The sequence below is a fragment of the Triticum aestivum genome, chromosome 5A (genome assembly GCF_018294505.1).
Source record: "Triticum aestivum cultivar Chinese Spring chromosome 5A, IWGSC CS RefSeq v2.1, whole genome shotgun sequence".
NCBI lineage: Eukaryota > Viridiplantae > Streptophyta > Magnoliopsida > Poales > Poaceae > Triticum > Triticum aestivum.
This window is the reverse complement of record NC_057806.1, coordinates 23,046,067-23,072,807: the sequence shown is the minus strand read 5'-3', so window position 1 is coordinate 23,072,807 and position 26,741 is coordinate 23,046,067.

Below are 26,741 nucleotides of genomic sequence, written 5' to 3'. Positions count from 1 at the left end.
TTTCACCGGTATCACCTACTACCGCGTTAGGGCACACCGAACACCGCGTATTGCCTTGATATATTTTGTGGTGCTTTGTTTGCTCTGTATTCATTATTTCTTCCCCCTCTTCTCTCCGGTAGACTACGAGACCGACGCTGCTGCTGACCAGTTCGACTACGGAGTTGACGACCCCTCCTTGTCTGAGCAACCAGGCAAGCCCCCCCCCCCTTGATCACCAGATATCGCCTATTCTCCTCTATACTGCTTGCATTAGAGTAGTGTATCATGTTACTGCTTTCGTTAATCCTATTCTGATGCATAGCCTGACATTGTCGCTACATCTGTTGATACCTTACCTGCAATCCTAAATGCTTAGTATAGGATGCTAGTTTATCATCATTGGCCCTACATTCTTGTCAGTCTGCCTTGCTATACTATCGGGCCGTGATCACTTGGGAGGTGATCACGGGTATATACTATACATACATACATACTATACAAATGGTGACTAAAGTCGGGTCAGCTCATTGAGTACCCGCAAGTGATTCTGACGAGGGGGCTGAAAGGACAGGTGGCTCCATCCCGGTAGAGGTGGGCCTGGGTTCCCGACGGCCCTCGACTGTTACTTTGTGGCGGAGCGACAGGGCAGGTTGAGACCACCTAGGAGACAGGTGGGCCTGGCCCTGTTCGGCGTTCGCGGACACTTAACACGCTTAACGAGATCTTGGTATTTGATCTGAGTTGGCTACGAGCCTATACGCACTAACCATCTACGCGGGAGTAGTTATGGGTATCCCGACGTCGTGGTATCAGCCGAAGCACTTCAGACGTCAGCGACGGAGCGGCGCGCGCCGAATTGGACTGGAACGCCACTAGGCTAGGTCTGCTTTCGGCCGCGTACGCAACGTGCAGGTGTGCTATGGGCGATGGGCCCAGACCCCTGTGCGCTTAGGTTTAGACCGGCGTGCTGGCCTCTCTGTTGAGCCTAGGTGGGGCTGCGACGTGTTGATCTTCCGAGGGCGGGCATGACCCAGGAAAGTGTGTCCGGCCAAATGGGATCAAGCGTGTTGGGTTATGTGGTGCACCCCTGCAGGGAAGTTAATCTATTCGAATAGCCGTGATCTTCGGTAACAGGACGACTTGGAGTTGTACCTTGACCTTATGACAACTAAAACCGGATACTTAATAAAACACACCCTTCCAAGTTCCACAGACAACCCGGTGATCGCTTTTCCGCAGGGCGACGAGGGGAGGATCGCCGGGTAGGATTATGCTATGCGATGCGACTGGAGATGCGCTTGGAGATGCTACCTGGATATGCTACTTGGAGATGCTACTTGGAGGACTTCAATCTACTCTCTTCTATATGCTGCAAGACGGAGGCTGCCAGAAGCGTAGTCTTCGACAGGATTAGCTATCCCCCTCTTATTCTGGCATTCTGCAGTTCAGTCCACTGATATGGCCTCTTTACACATATACCCATGCATATGTAGTGTAGTTCCTTGCTTGCGAGTACTTTGGATGAGTACTCACGGTTGCTTTCTCCCCCCTTTTTTCCCTTTCCTTTCTTTCTGGTTGTCGCAACCAGATGCTGGAGTCCAGGAGCCAGGAGCCAGCGTCAACGACGACTACTACATTGGAGGTGCCTACTGCTACGTGCAGGCTGACGACGATGACCTGGAGTAGTTTAGGAGGATCCCAGGCAGGAGGCCTGCGCCTCTTTCGATCTGTATCCCAGTTTGTGCTAGCCTTCTTAAGGCAAACTTGTTTAACTTATGTCTGTACTCAGATATTGTTGCTTCCGCTGACTCGTCTATGATCGAGCACTTGTATTCGAGCCCTCGAGGCCCCTGGCTTGTATTATGATGCTTGTATGACTTATTTATGTTTTAGAGTTGTGTTGTGATATCTTCCCTTGAGTCCCTGATCTTGATCGTACACATTTGCGTGCATGATTAGTGTACGATTGAATCGGGGGCGTCACAGTTTATCCAAAGGAGCACCTCAATAGAGAAAGCCGAAAACTGATTGTCCTGATGCGGCGAGAGCCGGTCAGCTGTTCAGAGGTTGCAAATCATTGGAGATTTCTTCCGCATTACGCGAAGGATTGGTACTTCCCGATCAGACGCTTATAGCACTCTAGTTCAGATACTAGGGGCTGCGCCCATGTTTTTATTGTCGCACTCCTATGGCTAAGTGAGGGTGCTACAACCGCATAGTCTGGTTGCCTGGTTCGTTGCGCTAAACAACTCCTTCAAGGACCATTTAATTGGATCAAGATTGTTTAGATTCCATCCCGAACACCCCCGTACTACCTACATGGGGGCAGAAGCCGACGACTGGTTAACCCTCAGATTTCATACAACACGGTCGCATAGGAAATAAAAATTTAAAAACATAACCAGCATATTATTACACAATCACTTTGTTTTATCATACAAGGTAGAGGGAGCTCGAATACATTCATTCAAAGATAGTGTCTTTTGCACAGTGATCTGCAACAATGCGGGATCCCTCCGGGACACCATCAAAATACAACTTGGGTCGGCGGTGCTCCTTGCCCTCAAGCGACCCCTCGGTCATTAGCTTCTTGGCATCCATCTTCACCTAATGTGTTTTGATGTGGGCAAAGGCCATCCATGCACCTTCGATACAGACCGATCGCTTTATAACCTCAAGCCAGGGGCAAGCATCAACAAGCCGCTTCACAGGTCCGAAGTAGCTGCTAGGTATCGGCGCGGCAGGCCATAGTCAGACTATTAGCTCCTTCATGGCTAGCTCGGCCGCCTTGTGCAGCTCGACCACCTGTTTCAGCTGGTCGCTGAAGGAAACCAGATGTTCGAGTCCAAGATATTGAGACCAGAAGAGCTTCTCCGTAGAACTCCCCTCCTCGGCTTGATAGAACTCGGCAGTGTCTGATACGCTGCGCGGCAAATCCATAAACGCCCCTGGAGAGCTCCAAATTCGGGTAAGTAAAAGGAACGCTTCCTTCACAAAATTGTGTTGCATAATGAAAGCCTTACCCACCGCGATCTTCCGGGCCGCTTGGATTTCCTGAAGGGCGCTCTGGGCTTCGGCTCGAGCCTCTTGTGCGCTCTGGCGGGCCTTCACAATTTCAGACGCTTGCATCTTAGAATCACGCTCCAAGGACTCGTACTTCTTGACGGCATCCTAGAGCTCTTGCTGAACCTCGCTGACCCGGGCCTCGTGCTTCTCGCGCGCAGCGCGTTCCTTGGCCGCTTTGTCCTCGGCCTTCGCTAACGCCTTCTTGTGGGCCGCCACCTCGGTCGTGGCCCGTAATAAAGTTCATGGCACTTTCGTCAGCACGGACCATTCATCCTTCCTAAATATACACGCAGGTTACTGTATACCTTTGTTATCCTCCAGCTGCTTCTTCATGAGGCCGAGCTCTTTCTCGGCCCGCTCCAGGTTCAGCTTCAGTCCAGAGACCTCCGCAGTATGAGCGACAGCAGCCAGTAGCGACGCCTACTTATTCACATAGACATCTTATGTTAGACTCCTGTGAAAATTATTTTGATCCCCTATTCGGCTTTTCCTTTCTGGACACCGAACTGAGCATTAGGGCTATTGTCCACATTGTGGTATTTTTTCTACAATTGTTACCTCAAAGCCTGTTAAAAGGCTAGCGCAGGACTCAGTAAGTCCACTTTTGGCGGACTGAACCTTTACGATCACCGTACCCATCAGGACACGGTGCTCATCCACAATGGAGGTGCCTCGCAGCGCTTCCAGCAGATTATCCGGTGCCTCTGGTTGGAAAGAGGTCGCCGGTGGAACAGGCACACCTCCTCCTTTCGGGGAAGGCCATTCGCTGGACTCGAGAGCCGTGTAGGTATCTAGAATGGTATCCGACTGAGGGCCGAAGGGAACTTGTCCCCCATTGTCAGTCCCCATGGGGGCTTTTTCCCCCATGTGTCCGGCAGCCGAGGAGTCATCCTGGGGCGCCACCTTAACGATTTCTGGAATCTCCCCTGGTCTGGGAAGGTCCTTTGGGACGCCACCTCGTCATCACCCTTGGGTGAGGCAGAGTGAGCGGGCGACGGAGACATGCTAGCTATGTCCTCTGAGTCTAGCGAACCCTATGTCGAGGATCGCAGGGAGCCGTCGCGGGCCGGACTGTAACAACATAGTTTAAATATATTAATATTATAAACTGGAAAGGCCAGGTATTGGGAGGTGCATAGGGTTTTGGTACTTACGAGGCAGCTTGAGGCTTGGTCCGAGGCATTCGCTCCGGACTGCTTTCGACATCCCATGCGAAGTTATCCGCAAGGGAGCCCTTCCCCCTTTTGGGCGCCTTCACCTCCAGATTTGTGGAGGCCTCTCTTTTCTACTTTCCCCCCTCTGGAGGGAAGCCGCCTTCTTCCTCCTACTCGCCGTCGTCTTCGGCGGCCGAAGAGTCAGTCTCGTCTTCGGACGACATGTCCGAAGTACCCTTTCGGTGGAGGCCACTCCTGCTCCCTTTGGCCGTCTTCTTGGCCTTCTTGTCCGGCACATCATAAGGCACCAGAAATAGCATCTTCGTTAGGAGTGGGGTTTCCTCATCTTCGGGTAGTGGATCTGGACAATTAATCCGCCCCGCTATGTCGATCCAGGCCTACAAATTGATAGGAAGGCTTAGACTCCTTCTCAAAATATGCCAGTAAAGGCTATACCTTGAATACATGAAAGAACTTGCCGAATTGGCCTGGCATTTTAAGCTGAGCCCACGATCTTCGGTCATGGGCGGTGGTGTCTCGCCGGCCTTGAAGAGCACTTTCCAGATATCTTCGTGTGTTGTGCTGAAGAGCTCTAGTAGCGTCTGGTGCTTGGCCGGATCGAACTCCCACAAATAGCAAGTCCGACATTGGCACAGAAGGATCCGGCGAATGAGCATAACCTAGATCATGTTGACGAGTTTGATCCTCTTGGTTATCATGTTCTGAATGCACGTCTGGAGCCCAGTCAGCTCGCTCAAAGAGCCCCAGGCGAGGCCCTTCTCTTGCCAGGAGGTAAGCCGCAGCGGAGCTCCGGATCAAAATTCGGGGGTCGCCGCCCAGTTGGTGTCGCGCGGCTTGGTGATATAGAACCACCCCGACTGCCACCCCTTCATCGTCTCCACAAAGGAGCCTTTGGGCCATGTAACATTGGGAATCTTTCCCACCTTGGCGCCTCTGCACTCCGCTTGTTGGCCTCTCACCACCTTCGGCTTTACATTGAAAGTCTTCAGCCATAGGCCGAAGTGAGGCGGGATATGGAGAAAGGCCTCGCGAACGAGTATAAATGCCGAGATGTTGAGGATAAAGTTGGGGGCTAGATCATGGAAGTCTAGCCCATAGTAAAACATTAGTCCACGGACAAACGGTTGGAGAGGGAATCCCAGCCCACGGACAAAATGTGTGAGAAACACAACCCTCTCATGGGGCTATGGGGTAGGGACAATCCGTCCTTCAGCAGGGAGACGGTGAACGATCTCCTTGGCCAGGTATCCGGCCTCTCGAAGCTCCTTGATGTCTTTCTTCTTAACAGAGGAAGCCATCCACTGGCCACCAGCTCCGGATCTGGACATGGTTGGAGTGTTTTCTTCGGTGGGGGAAGCTAGGGCTTGGGCGCTGGAGCTCTAGAATGGAGGGGCAGAGGAAGGAGAAGGCAGGGGTGAGTGAGGACGAATCCTTATCCCCTTATAAAGGCCGTGAATATCAAACGCTTCCCTGCTCGCCTTAAAACTCGCCTATTCCCAAGGGCTGTGTAAATAGCATGGTTGGGTTACCCACACCCGTATTGATGAGAATCCCGTAATAAGGGGACATGATCTCTGTTTTGACAAGACGTACCGATGGCAATCACGTCTCGAAGCATGGAACGACAAACATAAAAACAGTCTGAAATTATGACCGGGTAGACGTGATGTCACATTGTAATAAGTTGTCAGCGGATTGGACTCGTAGAATATTATATTCTCTCTGTGGTTGTGTGTCGTGTGTGTAACAGATCCGGATACAATCATCGCATCTGGAGATTATCTTGGAGTTCGGAAAGAAGGGAACCCGCCTTGCAATCCCGAAGACAAATCTGCGCGCCGGACTCCTCGTCATTGAATCCAGGTTCAGGGGCTACTGAGGGAGTCCTGGACTAAGGGGTCCTTGGGCGTCCGACCTATTAGCCTTGGGCCGGACTGATGGGCTATGAAAATACGAAGACCGAAGACTGCACCCGTGTCCGGATGGGACTCTCCTTAGCGTGGAAGGCAAGCTTGGCGACCAAATATGTAGATTCCTTTCTTTGTAACCAACCTTGTGTAACCCTAGATCCTCCTGGTGTCTATATAAGTCGAAGGACTTAGTCCAGAGGGGGGATATTCATTACCATAGTCATACCAGTTAGGCCTCTAGAGTTTAGCCATTACGATCTCGAGGTAGATCAAATCTTGTAATACTCGTATTCATCAATACCAATCAAGCAAGATGTACGGCATTACATCCATAGAGAGGGCCCGAACCTGGGTAAAACATCGTGTCCCCTACCTCCTGTTACCATCGACCTTAGACGCATAGTTCGGGACCCCCTAGCCGAGATCCGCCGGTTTTGACACCAACAGTGGGATACTCCAAGAATATGAAGGGATGAAGTACTATTGGATATAAAGGAGGTATAATGTTGGTAATATGGAGCAATTGTAAACCCAGGATGAGTTAAAGCTATAGATGTGATGAGGTGGACCCATAACCCACATGCTCTAGGACCTGCCAAGAAGCAAGCACGCTCTTGTTGAAGGAAAAACCCTGGAAGAGGATATGCCTTTATCAACAGGCGATCTTATAGGAGTTATGCAAAACCTAAGAGTTGTGAAGGAACGATAGATGTTTGTTTGGCTTGCAGAATCAATGGATTTTTCCGAACCCAGTTCGTGGACAAGAGATATTCTGCAATGCTTGTGAGGATGATCGAGTGTTATAATGCGAGATTCACTAAACCATATACAAGGTAATGATTTGGGTGCGGAATGGATTGATCACCATGCCGACTTACTCTTATTATTCGCCACTATTGTATGGGATGGTAAATCTAAGTGATTTACCCATAATAGAGCAACGACGATCAAAAACTTGTTTAAACCTTAGAATGTATCGCAATTTTCCCTTGTACAAGGCAGCAGTTGCCAATCGTAGGTCATACGGTGAGAATGAAGCCCAGACCCGGATTTTGCAGGGACCCAGTCAAATTGTTTGATGACCACCATGAGAAATCGATAGTTGTTTAGTATTGGCGCCAGACCCGTCAGCTAAGAAGACCTAGTCACAGGAGGACCGTACCAAGAGAAATGGACAGAAGAATTGAGAAAAAAAGGTTATGCCACTACTGGAAGAGCCAGAGTAGGAATTTTCCCGAGAATCTGAGAAGATCGACACTGCCAACAATAAGGATGTACGAACTGAGTTTTGATGGAACCGTAACCATGCTTCTAAGGGTGGTAGCACCCCAGACCCCCTGTGATGATCGATGGATTTTGAGAAGACCCCGAACCTAACCTAATTCTTGCTAGCCTCTCTGAATCTCGAGGCCGAGATTTATTTGAAGAGTGGTAGGTTTGTAACATCCCAAAATTCTGAATTTTGGAATGTTATATTAAATAAATAGTTTTTATTGTTTGTTTGATTGTGGTGTGGTTGCTTGTGTGAAATTAAGTAAAATTTGAAACTTTTTGAAAGTTGAATGAGAGGGAATGAAATGACTTTCCCAAACTTTCACCTTGCATTTATGATCTCCATGGATACAAATTCATTTCATCACAAAACCCTAGAGTGAAATTGATATGACTTCTTCCATTTAAATAAATGAAAAAGGTTTTTGAAAATATTTGAATTTCATTTGGAAATATTTCAAACTCAGAAACTTTGTGCAACTCAATGATTTTCATGAGAGAAGATAAAATGACATCTTCAAATGCTATGAAATATGAGTTGGAAGTTTCAAAAAAAAAACAAATTTAAAGTCCCTTTGAAGGTATTTTGAAAACCATTTTCAATTGCAGTTATTTGGTTTTTATTCAAATTATTTTTCTCCAAAAATAAAATATATGAAAATAGGGTAAAATGATTCCCTATAGTAGAAAAGTGGAGTAAATGTGTTCAAAATAATTTTGGTATTTTAAAATATTTTTATTTGGCTTTTAAATGAACCATGAGCACTATTTGCTTTATTTAGTTTTTATGGAATTTATTTGCCGCTGAAAATATGTTCATGTTTTAGGAAAGCTTTTTCTGAAAATTTTGATATATAATATTTCTATATAAAATTTTGTTTTATTTTTGTTATTCAGGTTTCCTTTCTGTTTCTATTTTAAAAATACTGTACGTGCAGGCCATAATTATTTGTCGTCCACATGCATAGCATAGTGGCAGTGGGCATCCCATCTTTTTTTTCTTTCCTACATTGGCCAAACCCAGCCAGCCATTTTTTTCTTTCTAGTTTTTTTTTCTTTTTTCCACTTTGGCCGAAATTAAAAAAAACAGCAGTGGTGCGTGCGCGTGGCCAGCCGAACCTTTTGGCCCATGGCGCACCTCTTTTTTCTATTTTTCTTCTACATTTAGTCCTACATTGCCTAGCCTTTAACCCGTAAGCATCTCTTCCATCTATAAATATAGACCCATAGAGCCTCCAAAAATCATCCGATTCGGATTAAATCAATATTTTGGTTTGACTAATTCACTAAAGAAAAATATATTTCTCTTCTCCGGCGGGACTTCTGGAAGTTGTCTCCTCTCTCCGAAGTCGTCTTTTCTCTACCTTATAAAGGTATCTTTCTTCATATTTTTTATAGTTCCATAGTTTATTATTTTTAGAGTAGTGTACGGTAGAATAATTAGATTATCAATTAGTTTCTGTATTTATACATTAGACCTGAATTATTTTAGTCGTAACTATTTTTCTTCCATAAAACAGCTTGGCCCTAATTTTTTAAATAGCCATAACTTTTAACTCGCTCATCCAAATTAGATAAACCAACGCCTACATGTCTTGATTCTGCCTATCTAGTGAATTTATCAAATAAATTTTTTGCAACTTTCAAATTTTGAAATTTGTTCAGATTCATATTCAAACTTTCTTTTGATCATATCTTTTTATTCGTAGCTCCGTTTTCGATGAACCCAACTGCATCAGATTCGTATTGAAGTAATCTTTCCATTCGCACAATTAGTGTCATCTTTCCTACATATAATTTTGATTATAGTCAGATTACTCTGCTAGTCCACAAAGAGTTATCACACAACATTCTAAGCAGATTAAATGCTATGTTGAATTACTTGTATTTTTTGACCCGTTATTTCCAATCTAGTAATTCTTCTTCCTACATGTTCCTATTGACTTCCTACATCCAGTAGCATCATTAGTTTCAACTTTGGAACCTTTCAAACTATTTGGACCTTCATTTGGTCATATCTTGTAAACGGTAGCGCATTTTAAATTGATTCCTTATTGCAATTGAATTCCTAGGCGTAATCTAACATCTTGAGCCATCACCACACTTTTTCACCGAAATTAGGATCCGATCTTGAAAAATAATTTGATTTGTTTCTTTTGGAGCTTTTGCAATGTTTCTTTGCCTTTTCTTTTGGATCTTTGAGTGATTGCTTATGTGTGGTTATAATTGCTTGCTTACAATAGATTGATCGGAGTGTGATGAGTAGAACTGTCGGGAATTATGAGTGGGAAGAATCTTCATCAATAGTACAAGGCAAGTTCACACTTTGATCATACTCTTCCTATACCCAGTTTTCCTTGCATTAGATACACCCTCAAAGATTGCATGAGTAGGATTGGGAACATGTGGTTATTGCTATGTAGATGATGAGGTAGGAACCTATTGTCATATATTTAATCCTATGTATTATACTTATGCTTATACTACTTTGCTATGCTCGTAGACGTCGATTGGTATGCGTGATTCATGCAAGTTGTGAGAGATTTTAACTAAGGCAAACTTAAGGTGGCTACTTTAATACACAAGTGTTGCCTAGGATATCCCGGAGTACCCGTGTAATCATCCTATGGAATGCCACCCAGGATCAAAGGGATCATAATATTATTCATGCTTAGAAACTTCTGTGTGCAGCCACAAGCCATTATGGGCTCTGTCATAGTTGAGTAAGTTGTGTGACCTCTTTCAATGGTTAGCCGTGTCCCCAGTTATGGACATTTTGATTATCTGGTATTGGAATTATTGGTTGATCTCATCACTCTATTTAATGAAATTGTTGGGTTATTAATGATTTGGTGATTTTTGGGATTGAGTTGGGGTTACCTTCTCAATATGGGTAATTTAACTTGGTAGTAAAAAAATCTATTCCTTTGTGGTAGGGAAAATTTAGCTTTATGCAAATATTAAACTTAGAGCCTCCACCAGCCAAATATGCATATAGAGATAGACAATTCTCATTATTACTCTATGGTGTGAAATTGCCAGTACATTCAATGTACTGACCTATATGGATGCAACGTATCATGTTGCAGGATTCTTATGATGTGTAAGTGATACGTTAGGGTTACGATGTCTACACTCAACTTTGTTGTTGGTGTTGTTGGGACTCCACAACTTTGTTGTTTCTTCCACTATATGGATTGAGGTAATAGTATTTACGTTACTCCATACATGTGATTTACCTCTGTTATAAATCCTTGAGTACTATTTGTGTCAGCATACCGATCCAGGGATGACACTTAAGCACAGAGACTTCAATCCATTCGGGTCGGGTCGCTACACAAAAATAGTAGGTAAAAGTGTTGGGTTGTTTCCCAACAAGCGCTTTTCTTTAATGCCTTTTTAGCTAGGCATGATGATTTCAATGATGCTCGCATAAAAGATAAGATTTGAAACACAAAGAGAGCAACACGAAGCATATGACTAGCACATTTAAGTCTAACCCACTTCCTATGCATACGGATTTTGTGAGGAAACAACTTATGGGAATAAGAATAAACTAGCATAGGAAGGCAAAACAAGGATAACTTCAAAACTTTCATCACATAGAGAGGAAACTTGATATTATGGAGATATGTAAAAGCATATGTTCCTCTCTCATAATAATTTTTAGTAGCATCATGAATGAACTCAACAATATAACTTTCACATAAAGCATTCTTTTCATGATACATAAGCATAGAAAATTTATTCTCATGAATAATAGTGGGAGCAAATTCAACAAAATAACTACCATGTGATTGAAAATTAAAATCATGATGACAAGTTACATGGTTATCATTATTCATTATAGCATACATGTCCTCACCATAATCATCATAGATAGGAACTTTGTTGTCATAATCAATTGAAACCTCTTCCAACATAGTGAAAAATCATCATTAAATAAAGTCATGACCTCTCCCAATCCACTTTCATCAATATAATCATCATAAATAGGAGGCATGCTTTCATCATAATAAAAAAATTATCAAAACTTAGGGACTAAAAATATCACATTCATCAAACATAGCATCCCCAAGCTTACAACTCTGCATATCATTAGCATCATGGATATTCTAAGAATTCATACTTGCAATATTGCAATCATGCTCATCATTCAAATATTTTGTGCCAAACATGATATTTACTTCTTCTTCTAACAATTGAGCACAATTTTCTGAACCATCATTTTCAAGAAAGACATTATAAAGATGATCAATAATATGATGCAACCTCAATTCCATTTTTATGTAGTTTTCCTTTATAAACCAAACTATTGATAAAAAAGAAACTAAAAGATTCAATTGCAAGATCTAAAGATATACCTTCATGCACTCACCTCCCCGGCAACATCGCCAGAAAAGAGCTTGATGTCTACTACACAACTTTATTCTTGTAGACTCATGTTGGGCCTCCAAGCGCAGAGTTTTGTAGGATAGTAGCAATTTTCCCTCAAGTGCATGACCTAAGGTTTATCAATCCATGGGAAGTGTAGGATGAAGATGGTCTCTCTCAAACAACCCTGCAACCAAATACAAGAAATATCTTGTGTCCCCAACACACCCAATACAATGGCAAATTGTATAGGTGCACTAGTTCAGCGAAGAGATGGTGATAAAAGTGTAATATTGATGGTAGAAATATATTTTAATAATTTTAATAAACAAAAACACCAAGGTAGAAAATAGGAAACGGGCACAAAAACGATATTGCAATTCTTGGAAATGAGGCCTAGGTTTTGTACTTTCGCTAGTGCAATCTCTCAAGAATGCTAATATAATTGGATCATATAACCATCCCTCAACGTGCAACGAAGAATCACTCCAAAGTTCCTATATAGTGGAGAACATAAGACGGAATTGTTTGTAGGGTATGAAACCACCTCAAAGCTATTCTTTCCGATCAATCTATCCTAGAGTTCGTACTAAAATGACACGAAGCTATTCTTTACGATCGATCTAACCAAGAGTTCGTACTAAAATAACACCAAAGCAAATTCAGATTCATAATATTCAATCCAACACAAAGAACTTCAAAGAGTGCCCCAATATTTCTACCGGAGAAACAAAGACAAGAACGTGCATCAACCCCTATGGATAGATTACCCCAATGTCACCTCGGGAATCCGTGAGTTGAGTGCCAAAACATATATCAAGTGAATCAATACGATACCCCATTGTCACCATGAGTATTCAATTGCAAGACATATATCAAGTGTTCTCAAATCCATAAAAGTATTCAATCCGATCACAATGAAATATCAAAGGGAAAAACTCAATTCATCACAACAAGATAGAGAGGGGAAAGCACCATATGATCTGACTATATTAACAAAGCCCACGGTACATCAAGATCATGACATCTCAAGAACACGAGAGAGACAGAGATTAAACACATAGCTACAGGTACAAACCCTCAGCCCTGAGGGTGGACTACTCCCTCCTCATCGTGGTGGCCGCCGAGATGATGAAGATGGCCACCGGTGATGATTTCCCCTCCGGCAGGGTGCCGGAAAGGGTCTAGATTGGTTTTTGGTGGCTACAGAGCCTTGCGATAGTGGAACTTATGATCTAGGTTAACCCCGATGGTTTTCGGAATATTTGTGAATCTATAGGGTAAAGAGGGGGTGCGGGAGGCCACCGAGGCCGGCACAACCTACCTGGGCGAGCCTGGGCCCCCCAGGCGTGCCCTGGTGGGTTGTGCCCCCTCGGGGCACCCCCAGGTGTTGCTCTGGCCCGTTGGTGGTCTTATGGTGCATAAAAATCCACAAAAAGTTTCGCGGTGTTTGGACTCTATTTGATATTGATTTCCTGCGATGTAAAAAACATGCAAAAAACAGCAACAGGCACTTGGCACTATGTCAATAGGTTAGTTCCAAAAAATGATATAAAATGAATATGAAATGATTATAAAACATCCAAGAATGATAATATAACAGCATGGAACAATCAAAGATTATAGATACGTTCGAGTCGTATCAATCGCCTCATCTATCGCGGCTGCTCCACCCCAACATTGCCGCCTTAACCAACTCCACCGGAACCGCAACATCCTCATCGACTCCTCGGATGAAGCCGAGGCCTACTCGGCACCACCAAAGAGGTTGTACACTCATCGCATCGCACCTTCTCCTTAACTCGACCTCCCGGCGACGACGGTGGTCCATCCCGCACCCCCATGGCGTGACTACCTCGAAACCGGCGTCGCGGGCGACGTCTCCAAGGCGGCTCTCCCTAGTGTGAGGACCCTTCGATGGCGGTGTCCATACCAGCCAGATCTGTTGTTGCTGCTCCGGCTCTCGCTCGCTCGCGCTGCTGCTGCTGCTCCGGCTCTTGCTCGCTCGCTCGCGCTGCAGCCGTGCTCTCCCCCTCGCTCGTGCTGCTGCTCTGCTCCGATTTAGCTACACTTCGGTTGACTGAATCGACTTTTGGGTCAGTCAATTTTCAGGCGGTGGGGGGTCTCACCGGAATTAAGGAAGAACCATCCGAAGCGGGGAGGGGGGCTCTCGCCGGAGAGGTACCCCACTATCTATCTTAGGGTTCAGGGTGGGGGTGATGGTCGCCGGTGGTGGGGTGGCGGCGTGGGGATTTCCAGAGAAATACCTCGACGCGGGGGGGGGGGGGGGGGGGGCTAGAGGGCTGGCTGGGGTGGCGGCGGACCGGCGATGGGGAGTAGTTTTGGGGCGGCGAGGTGGCGCAGGAGTGCCGCCGCCCACGGGCGGCGGGGGCCGGGGGTGGCTGGTGGCTCAAGGGGTGCAGGTTGAAGATGAACTACAGGCCCTCCCTAAACTACATGTGAAGTACCTCTCTACTACCATTGCGTTCAGTTTCGACAGTAACATTCAGATCCCACCGTAAATTTTAGTTTCGACAGTTAAGTTAAAAGTCAACAGTTTTTACCTCATCTCTTGTAGTCACATGTTTTTTGGCGATGTAAATTTTACATCTATCACTTTTTGGTAATGTATTTTACATCATTTATTGGAGATGCTATTAGAATCCCACCAAAGATTAATGATGTATGTCTTGTACTGCTTCATCCTCGACGTCTTACGGCTCGCCGGAGCTGCTCCAATGATGGAACCATCCATCACAATAGAGCAGTGCCCTGGATGCCGTCTACAGGTTCCTTAGATCTTCCTACACACCTCTGACAGCCACCTCTACCTCAACTTCTTCAGCGACCAACCCAATGATCCCGAGGTCGACACGGCTACAGCAAAGAGGTTGTACACTTGTCACATCACTTATTACTCTACATTCATGTCGATCCATTAGGGCTATTTTGGTTCAAAGGAAAAACATAGCAATAGGAAATTTTCCTATGGCACTCTACTATTCAATTATTCATGCATTTTGTTGAAAGGAATGGAACAAAACATCCACCTGGACATACTTTTCAAAATCCTATGCATGAAAACAAGACCAAGTGCATTAGTGGCAGAATAATATTCTAACTATACATGCTTTCATATGGTTTCACTTTAATTTGGCCATGTTTCTTTCCATTCCTCTGCTCTTCCAATTCCTACGAACCAAACACCCATGTTGACAGAAATCCAATGTTTACAAATGCTCTGTTTCCCACGTGCATTCCTATCATATTCTGATGTTTTTCCTATACCTGCATTTTTAGAATCCTACAAGCCAAAGGAGCCCTTACAGAATTACTTCAGTTACACGTAGGTGTCTAGGAGAACTTTGTGTGGTTTGTCCTGCTCCTGTCACGACGTCATCCACCTCCCTTGAGCTGCTCCATCGATAGAAGCATCCACCAGACCAGACATCATGACTCCTGACCGTCTTTCGCTGCCTCAGATCTCCCTCCCTACCACCGGCACCCACCACAACTGCATCATCATCATCGACTTAGCAAATGAACCTGAGGAGTAAATGGGTCCACAAGAGAGGTCGCACTTTTTTGTTTGTGCTTATGTTATGCATTGCTTAATATTACCTGCTAATTTATCGTCCTGTTCACCTCTTAGACTCCAAGTCAGGTCCAAATTAATGTTCAAACCTGAGTTCTAAAATTAATTGTGAGGTACATATCGAGGCAGCTATGAATAGTATATCTGTATATTATATGGTTCACCTATGGTATGCCTATGCTATTCATCTTGGGTGGGAAGCAAATAGTAAAGCAATCATCATCTGTCTTTTTATTAAATTAAGGCTATCATCAGCCTGCTATCATTATTTTTGGATCCATCCACTAGTTGTTAACATCACTCTAGATTTCTGCATGCTCTCCTTACATAATCTCACTATATTTTTTCATATGCATGTCAGATATTGTACACGGTCATGCTGAACATGTAGAGAAAAAGAGAAAAGTTTTGCGCGGTAATACAATGTCATGCAGACATCGCTCCATGGTGGGTTCAATGGCAAACCCTCACCCTCTCCAGATTGTAATCCAGAGGAAGATATGTGTTCTCAGGCGGATTTAGATGCAGCTGACCACTCCTATTTACCCGCAAGGTGTTTTCTCTAACCTGGCATGATGATGTTGGTCATATCACGCATATGTTGCCTTTCAGTGCCTACTTTCGACATCGTATATGTCATCTGCTTAGTTTAGACATGTTCTGTAATGCCACCTGTTTAGTTTCTATATCATATATGGGAATTATGCAGTCTCATCTCTTTTAGTCAGCCATAATATATGTGAAATATGCAATGCCATCCTGTTTAACCAGGCATCATATATTTGAATGGTATCTTTCCCATCCTTTTCTTCATTACATTTCCATTTGTCGACAATGTTTGTACATTAAACTACTCTTCCTGTGAATTAGCTATGTGAGTGGGTAATGGAAAAATCTGGAGTTAAAACAAGGTCTTCTGAGCAGACAGTGCTACCTGTCGAAGCAGATCTCTTGCTGGGTCTCGATAGCTCCTCAGAGATGGATTCAGGGACAGATGACCAGTCCTATTCCCCCACCGAGGTGTATGCTCTAACTTGGCATAGTTATACTACTCATATCATGCATATGGTGTCTTGCATTGCATAGTTTAGACATCATATACACAATATTCAACACCATGTTCTCAGTTCATACATCACATATGCAAATGCCCTCTGCTTAGCATATAAATCACATATGTGAATTAAATCATGCAATCCTTATTACTTAGATAACATGCAAGTGAATTATGTCATGCAAACATGTTTACTAAAGACATCATATAATTATCTCATGCCATCTTGTTTAGTTAGTCATCATATCTTTGAATTATGTCATGCTATGCTATCCAGTTTAGATAGACATCATATATGTGAAATTATGGCATGCTATCCTTTTTAGTTAAACAATATATATGTCAACTATTTCATGCCCTCTTTTTTCCACACTATCTATTGCACCTCTCTCTCATACAATGTCTGTACATTCAACTATGTTTCCTATTTATTAGCCATTTGAATTGGAGTGGGTGATGGCAGTATCTAGCGGAGTAAAAACACGGTCTTCAAATAAAATAGTGCTACTTCTTGGTGGAGATAGCACCCCGGTTGTACATGCACGAGAACCAGCCCTACCACACATGCCCAGACTCTTGCAGTTTGTAGCCCTGCTGCGATGGAACAGAGAACCAGCTTCACCCAATCTAACCCCAACCCCAGCAGATAGTAAGCCAGTTCTTGTTGGCAGAACACCATCTCTACCATAGAGCTCCCAAACAAGAGCAGTTAGTAAGGCAGCTCCAGTGCCCAAAGCGCTAGTACTACCACAGCAAACCCTAACTCCACCAGTTAGTACACCTATTCCTATGGAGGAAGCACAACCAGCTAGTCGTAGTTTAGCATCTATCGCACTTGATATTGTCAAATCCTATGTGTGTATCTTCCCATCATGGAAATATTATACTAAATATGAAGGAAAATGCCAGTTGCAGGTGTTTGTCCAGGAGTTATGTGTAAGTAATGTTATTCATGGCAATTACTTTGCTTTGTCCCATACATTCTACCTCCATGATGGTTATAATACAACAATTTTTCCCATTTTTGTCTATAGAGAAGGACCAATTTGGAAACTCGGGATGAGGTAACATGTCCTAATACCTCTGCTATCTTCAAGAATGCTTGGTGGCAGTATCAAAATTACCTGAATAAAACGTACTTCACTGGCAAAGAAACTCATCAAATTCCCTTACGTTCTCCCGAGAAACATTTATTAGATGATGATTGGGAACGCCTTGTTCTGTACTGGTCCCAAACCAAGAATGTGGTAAGGTCTATGAGCTCATTTTCTATTTTTAAGTACTATATTCTTGCGTCTTACTATACTCTGTTCATGTAGAAAAAGTGCTTAAACCTGAATAACAGTTGTTCTCATTTAAGATTCCATTGCTATCGTGCATACTACTTTGCTCTTGTATCACTGTATTTACTCATACAAGCTTATTTTTAAATTGAAGGATCCAAACAAAACTCCAATGGCACAACAGGTATGTTTACGCATGTTTCTTTAACAGGTTTGCTCTTATAAATAGCTCTGTTGATTTCAATTTCAATTGTGTATACAGTTGACTTCTCATATCATGCACATTACTAGCATCACAATAGAGCCAATATTGTTGTTGTACATGTAGACCCGTGGTACCCATCTGAAATCTTGTTGTGCCGTGTAGTTTCCCACACTTTCTATTCTTTCAGTGCTGCCTTGTCTTGAACTAGTATGATTTGAATCGTGTATCTATTTTGATTTGGAAAGACAATGCAGTGACCATAGGACATAGATATATGTTTGTTTGATGCTTTTATTATGTACTACTTGGAAATAGAAGACTTGGTAGTTTAATCCTGTCCACCTTACTAATGAACTGGTTCACCGAAATGAGTTTCATATACTAGTACATGCTAAACCTGTTATGTGTCTGCTTGTTTCTTCATTTAGAATGCTGACAGAATATTGGGGCAGAGTGCCTTATTAAGCAATGTTAAAGGAAGTAATGTAGATAAGGTTCAGGATAGTGAGACATCCTTGTTGGTCTCCAACAAAGCTGATAAAACAGCTAAGGAAAACTATCTTGAAGACAGTGAGAGACATCCTTGTTGGTCTCCAACAAAGCTGATAAAACAGCTAAGGAAAACTATCTTGAAGACAGTGAGACAACGCCAAAGTCCTGTCTTGGTTTAGTGTTCGAGTTACTGGCCACTACCGCTTGCACAAGCTATTCAAACTCATTGTCTGAATCAGTTCGGTTTCTTGAGTCTCAACTACAAGCTAAAAGACATCGAGCAGCTGTGCTGCGACAAGAAGCGGAAGGACTGCGGAAGTCCCTAGAGCATTCAGATGCATACTTTCTAGTGCAACAACCAGCCTTGGAGGATTTTAGTGCCAAACAGGACAAAGCTAATAAGATTGCTAAGCTTATTACCATCTTGGTGGATACCCAGGATAACGTTTCTTGAGCTCTTCTAAAGTTGTTTCAATTATGGACTTGTTTTGTTACCGTGTTTATTTGCACTGATGGCCAATTTAGACGGCTAGTGTATGTAATATGCTGCTTTGTTCCCTATATTTGCACTGGTGGCGAACTTTGATGCCCAGTTGATGTAATATGTGTAATAGCCGTAATAGCCTAGCATTAGTGGCTTGCTTATTTATTTCCTTATTGTCTTGTTTAGTTGTTTGCTTGTAGTCACTGTAGTTCTTTTTCCGCATTTTTCTAGTGGCCATAATAACCATGGCAACACATGGATTGTTGTGACCATGGTCCTGCTACCTGCTATAGTGACCATGGCCCTCCACGGGTTGTATGATCCATGAGCCTTCCATGGGCCGTAGGATCCATGGGCCTTCTACGGGTCGTATAATCGTTTCGTCAAACATGGGCCGTACTATTCGTGGACCAATGACGGACCGCAAAATGGGTCGTAAACGGGCTAGAGTGGAAGTCGTCTGTTTTATGGCCCGACCATAACGGGCCGCTAATAGGCCGTAATTGATGACGCTATGAAAATAGCCCAACGTGTTAACGGGCCACAAACAGGCCGACTGTAACCACGAGTTGAATTTGGCCCACAAGCGGAACAGGCTAGTAACGGACCGTAAGTAATCGAATTTTGGAAATGAGCCCAAGAATAAATGGGCCCTTAGAAGGCCGAAAGTTAACACGGGATGGAAACGGCCGATGGACTAATGGGCCGCTAATGGGTATAAAGCGATACACTGTTCATTACGGGCCAGTTTCACCATGGGTCGTTAATGGGCCAAGAGTTAGAAAGGGCCTCATATGGGCAGAAAGATGTCATGGGACATACATGGGCCGGAAGTTACAACGTGCTGGAATCATACTGGATGGCCCAGATGATGCTACTGGGACAAATTCATATAAGCTATAACGGGCCGTGACCTAGCGGGCTGTAAATGGGCTATATGCGAACAAGCCGTTAACAAGCTTTCCGTGGGCTGGCCCGCTACCTTTTGACCAAGTCAAATGGGCCGGCCTTTTCACCAGAATGGGCCTCTATTGGGTCATGCCATGTGTCGATGTATCATAGGCTCCTTCAGTCCAATGAGTGGATGACATCTGTCCCAACGGTGAGGCTTCACGTGGTTCCTCTGGCCATTGAGAATTTTACACGTGGAAAATCCCCATTGGTTCGGGCTATTAACGGGTTATCGGATCCAAACCGGAAGTCGATAGCTTAACGACGACCCGTTATGATGGATGCCACGTGTCAGTCACCCTTGACGAAAGCACTTCTATGACGCGTGATTTATCGTCATGGAAGTGGACACTTTCGTGATGATAATTTTGGTCATGTCATGGAACACTTCTACGACAGCACGTGTATGACTATCTTGATTCTATCATAAAATCTTCATGGATGTACATGCATGACAGAAAATGTGACCTACTGTGAAAAACACGTATCATCACGGAAGTGTATTTTTTGTAGTGAAGGAAGGGGGAATCCTATTCCCTTTCTTTCCTTTCCTCCTTCCCCTTTCCTTCTCCACCTTGGCCGGCCCATATGGGGGCACACCAGCCCCTTGTGGCTGGCGTGTTTCCCCTCTTGGTCCATAAGGCCCATATTTTTGCCGGGGGTGCCCGGAACCCCTTCCGGTGATGCGATATGTACCCGGTACCCTCCGGAACACTTCCGGTGTCCGAATATCATCGTCCTATATATCCATCTTTACCTCTCGACCATTTCGAGACTCCTCGTCAAGTTCATGATCTCATTCGGGACTCCGAACAACATTCGGTCACCAAATCACATAACTCATATAATACTATATCGTCAACGAACGTTAAGCGTGCGGACCCTACGGGTTCGAGAACTATGTAGACATGACCGAGACACCTCTCCGGTCAATAACCAGAAGCGAAACCTAGATGCCCATATTGGATCCTACATATTCTACGGGGAACTTTATTAATCGAACCGTTATGACAACATACGTAATTCCCTTTGTCCATCGGTATCTTACTTGCCCGAGATATTCGTCGGTATCTTCATACCTAATTCAATCTCGTTCCCGGCAAGTCTCTTCACTCGTTCCGTAATACATCATCTCATGACTAACTCCTTAGTCGTTTGCTTGCTAGCTTATGATGTGTATTACCATGAGTGCCTAGAGATACCTCTCCGATACTCGTAGTGACAAATCCTAATCTCGATCTATGCCAACCGAACAAACACCTTCGGAGATACCTATAGAGCATATTTATAATCACCCAGTTATGTTGTGATGTTTGATAGCACACACGGCATTCCTCTGGTATCCGGGAGTTGCATAATCTCATAGTCGAAGGAATATGTATTTGACATGAAGAAAGCAATAGCAATAAAACTGAACGATCAAAATGCTAAGCTAATAGATGGGTCTTGTCCATCACATCATTCTCCTAATGACGTGATCCCGTTATCAAATGACAACTCATGCCCATGATTAGGAAACCTTAACCATCTTTGATCAACGAGCTAGTGAATTAGAGGCTCACTAGGGACACGGTGTTTGTTTATGTATTCACACATGTATTTATGTTTCCGATCAATACAATTCTAGCATGAATAATAGACCTTTATCATGAATAAGGAAATATAAAATAACAACTTTAATCTTGCCTCTAGGGCATATTTTCTTTAGTCTCCCACTTGCACTAGAGTCAATAATCTAGTTCACATCACCATGTGATTAACACCAATAGTTCACAATGCCATGTGATTAACACCGATAGTTCACATCGCCATGTGACCAACACCCAAAGGGTTTACTAGAGTCAATAATCTAGTTCACATCACCATGTGATTAACACCCAAATAGTACTAAGGTGTGATCATGTTTTGCTTGTGATAAAAGTTTAGTCAACGGGTCTGCCACATTCAGATCTGTATGTATTTTGCAAAATTCTATGTCTACAATGCTCTGCACGGAGCTACTCTAGCTAATTGCTCCCACTTTCAATATGTATCCAGATTAAGACTTAGACTCATCCGGATCAGTGTCAAAGATTGCATCGACGTAACCCTTTACCACGAACTCTTTGTCACCTCCATAACTGAGAAACATTCCTTAGTCCTCTTTATTTAGGTACCTAAGGATAATTTTAACCGTTGTCTAGTGATCTACTCCTGGATCACTATTGTACCCCTTTGCCAAATTCATGGCAAGGTACACAATAGCTCTAGTACACAGCATGGCATACTTTTATAGAACCTATGGTTTAGGCATAGGGAATGACTTTCATTCTCTCTCTATCTTCTGTCGTGGTCGGGTTTCGAGTCTTACTCAACTTCATATCTTAAAATACAAGAAAAAACTCCTTCTTTAACTGATCCATTTTGAAATCCTTCAAAATCTTGTCAAGGTATGTACTCATTGAAAAATCTTATCAAGTGTCTTGATCTATCTTTATAGATCTTGATGCCTAATATGTAAGCAGCTTCACCGAGGTCTTTCACAGAAAATTTCTTATTCAAATATCCTTTTATGCTATCCAGAAATTCTATATCATTTCCAATCAGCAATATGTCATCCACATATAATATCAGAAATGCTACAGAGCTCCCACTCACTTTCTTGCAAATACATGCTTCACCGAAAGTCTATATAAAACCATTTGCTTTGATCACCTCATCAAAGCGTATATTCCAACTCCGAGATGCTTGCACTAGTCCATAAATGGATCGCTGGAGCTTGCACACTTTGTTAGCACCTTTAGGATCGACAAAACCTTCTGGTTGCATCATATACAAGTCTTATTTAAGAATTCCATTAAGGAATGCAGTTTTGACGTCCATTTGCCAGATTTCATAATCATAAATGTGGCAATTGCTAACATGATTTGGACGGACTTAAGCATCGCTACGGGTGAGAAAGTCTCATCATAGTGAACCCCTTGAACTTGTCAAAAACCTTTTGCGACAAGTCGAGCTTTGTAGACAGTAACACTACCATCAGTGTCAGTATTCTTCTTAAAGATCCATTTATTCTCTATGGCTTGCCGATCATCGGGCAAGTCCACCAAAGTCCATACTTTGTTCTCATACATGGATCCTATCTCAGATTTCATGGCCTCAAGCCATCTGTCAGAATCTGGGCTCATCATTGCTTATTTATAGTTTGTAGGTTCGTCATGGTCTAGTAACATGACTTCCAGGACAGGATTACCGTCCCACTCTGGCGCGGAACGTGCTCGGTTCGACCTATGAGGTCCAGTAGTAACTTGATCTGAAGTTTCATGATCATCATCATTAGCTTGCTCTCTAGTTGGTGTAGACATCACAAGAACGGATTTCTCTGATGTGCTACTTCCCAAATTGAGATAAGGTACAATTACCTCATCAAGTTCTACTTTCCTCCCACTCACTTCTTTCAAGAAAACTTCTTCTCTAGAAAGGATCCATTCTTAGCAACAAAGATCTTGCCTTTGGATCTATGGTAGAAGGTGTACCCAATGGTTTCCTTAGGGTATCCTATGAAGACACACTTCTCCGCTTTGGGTTCGAACTTATCAGGCTGAAACCTTTTGACATAAGCGTCGCTTCCCCAAATCGTAAATAAATGACAGCTTAGGTTTCTTACAAACCACGGTTCATATTGTGTCATTGATAACCCACAAGTATAGGGGATGTCAACAGTTTTTGAGGGTGGACTATTCAACCCAAATTTATTGATTCGACACAAGGGGAGCCAAAGAATATTCTCAAGTATTAGCAGCTGAGTTGTCAACTCAACCACACCTGAAAGACTTAATATCTGCAGAAAAATATTTAGTAGCAAAGTAGTATGGAAGTAATAGTAACAGTGGCAAAAGTAACAGTAGCAATTTTGTAGCAGTCGTAACAGTGGCAATGGAAAAGTAACTTAACAAAGATCAATATGTGAAAAGCTCATAGGCAACGGATCAATGATGGATAATTATGTCGGATGGCATTCATCATGCAACAGTTATAACATAGGGTGCATAGAACTAGCTCCAGGCATGTATACCAAATATAGTCATACGTGCTTATGGAAAAGAACTTGCATGACATCTTTTGTCCTACCCTCCCATGGTAGCGGGGTCCTAATAGAAACTAAGGGATATTAAGGCCTCCTTTTAATAGAGAACCGGACCAGAGCATTAGCACTTAATGAATACATGAACTCGTCAAACTACGGTCATCACCGGGACGTGTCCCGACTATTGTCACTCCGGCGTTGCCGGATCATAACACGTGACTATAACTTGGAAGATAGGATCAAGAACACAAATAAATTCATGAAAATATAATAGGTTCAGATCTAAAATCATGGCACACGGGCCCTAGTGACAAGCATTAGGCATAGCAAAGTCATAGAAACATCAATCTTAGAACATAGTGGATACTAGGGATCAAACCCTAACAAAACAACTCGATAACATGGTAAATCTCATCCAACCTATAACCATCCAGCAAGCCTACGATGGAATTACTCACACACAACGGTGAGCATCATGAAACTGGTGATGGAGGATGGTTGATGATGGCGATGGCGATGATTTCCCCTCTCCGGAGCCCAAAACGGACTCCAGATCTGCCCTCCCATGGAAGAACAGGAGGTGGCGGCGGCTCCGTATCGTAAAATGTGATGACTCATTCTCTCTATTTTTTCTCCCCGAACGTGAATATATGGAGTTGGAGTTGAGGTTGGTGGATCTTCGTGGGACCCACAAGATAGGAGGGCGCGCCCTCCACCCTTGTGGATCGGTGGTAGGTCCCCTCTGGTTGATTCTTTCGCCAATATTTTTTATTTATTCCAAAAATAATCTCCATGAAATTTTAGGTCATTCTGAGAACTTTTATTTCTCCACAAAAATAACACCATGGCAATTCTGCTGAAAACAGCGCCAGTCCGGGTTTGTTCCATTCAAATCGTGCAAATTAAGGTCCAAAATAAGGGCAAACGAATTTGGAAAAGTAAATACGATGGAGACGTATCAACTTCCCCGAGCCGAACACATTGCTTGTCTTCAAGCAATTCAGTTGACAAACTGAAAGTGATAAAGAAAAAACTTTTACAGACTCTGTTTGATCTTGTTGTTGCAAATATGTAAAGCCAACTTTCAAGTTTTCAGCAAATATTATGAACTAACCGTATTCACAATAACATTTAGGTCTCACATTTACTCATATCAATGGCATAATCAACTAGCGAGAAATAATAATGCATCTCGGATGACAACACTTTTCCAAAATAATCATGATATGATATAACAAAATGGTATCTCGCTAGCCCTTTCTGAGACCGCAAAACATAAATGCAGAGCACCCTTGAAGATCAAGGACTGACTAGACATTGTAATTCATGGTAAAAGAGATCCAGTCACAGTCATATATACTCAATGTAAATTAATAACAGTGCATACAAATGACAGTGGTGCTCTCTAACTCGTGTTTTTTATAAGAGGATGATGACTCAGCAATAAAATTAAATAGATAGGCCCTTCGTAGAGGGAAGCAGGGATTTGCAGCGGTGCCAGAGCTCGAGTTTTTGAAATAGAGCTAAATAATATTTTGAGGGATATGCTTTCATTGTCAACATAACAACCAAGAGATCTCAGTATCTTCCATACTAGATACATTATAGGCGGTTCCCAAACAAAATGGTAAAGTTTATACTCCCCCACCACCAACAAGCACAATCCAAGGCTGGTCCAAAACAATGGGTACCATCCAACTAACAACAATCCTGGGGGAGTTTTGTTTGCAATTATATTTTGATTTGATTTGAGCATGGGACTGGGCATCCCGGTTACCAGCCATTTTCTCGTGAATGATGAGCGGAGTCCACTCATCATGGGAATAACCCACCTAGCATGGAAGATATTGACAGCCCTAGTTGCTACATGAGTGATTCGAGCATACAAAACAGATTATCATTTGAAGGTTAATTTAGAGTTTGTTAGATGCAAATTTACTTGGAACGGCAGGTAAATACCGCATATAGGTAGGTATGGTGGACTCATATGGAACAACTTTGGGTTTATGGAAGTGGATGCACAAGCAATATTCTTGCTTAGTACAAGTGAAGGCTAGAAAAAGACTGGGGAGCGACCAACTAGAGAGAGACAACAACCATAAACATGCATTGAGATTAACCAACATTGAGTGCAAGCATGAGTAGGGTATAAATCACCATGAACATAAATATCATGGAGGCTATGTTGATTTTGTTTCAACTACATGCGTGAACATGTGCCAAGTCAATCCACTCGAATCATTCAAAGGAGGATACCATCCTATCATACTACATCACAACCATTTTAAAAGCATGTTGGCATGCAAGGTAAACCATTATAAGCTCCTAGCTAATTTAGCATGGCATGAGTAACTATAATCTCTAATTGTCATTGCAAACATGTTTCATTCATAATGAGCTGAATCAAGAACGATGAACTAATCATATTTACAAAAACAAGATAGGTCAAGTTCATACCAGCTTTTCCTCATCTCAATCATTTCATCATATCGTCATTATTTCCTTTCATTTGCACTACCGAACGGTGTGGATAATAATAATAATAGTGCACATGCATTGGTCTAAGTTGGAATTTGCAAACATTTATTCAAAGGATAAGACAAGGTAATATGGGCTCTTTGTTAGATCAATAATGCATATGAGAGCCACTCAACATTTTCATCGTGGTCTTCTCCTCTCGACCCCCAATGAAAAGAAAAGAATTTCAAAGAAACACACTGAAATGTTTTTGGAGTTTTTGTTTTTCTGAAGGAAGTAAAACAAGAACGAGAAAAACTATTTACACGGGAAAGCTCCCAACAAGCAAAAGAAGAACGAGAAATATTTTTGGGT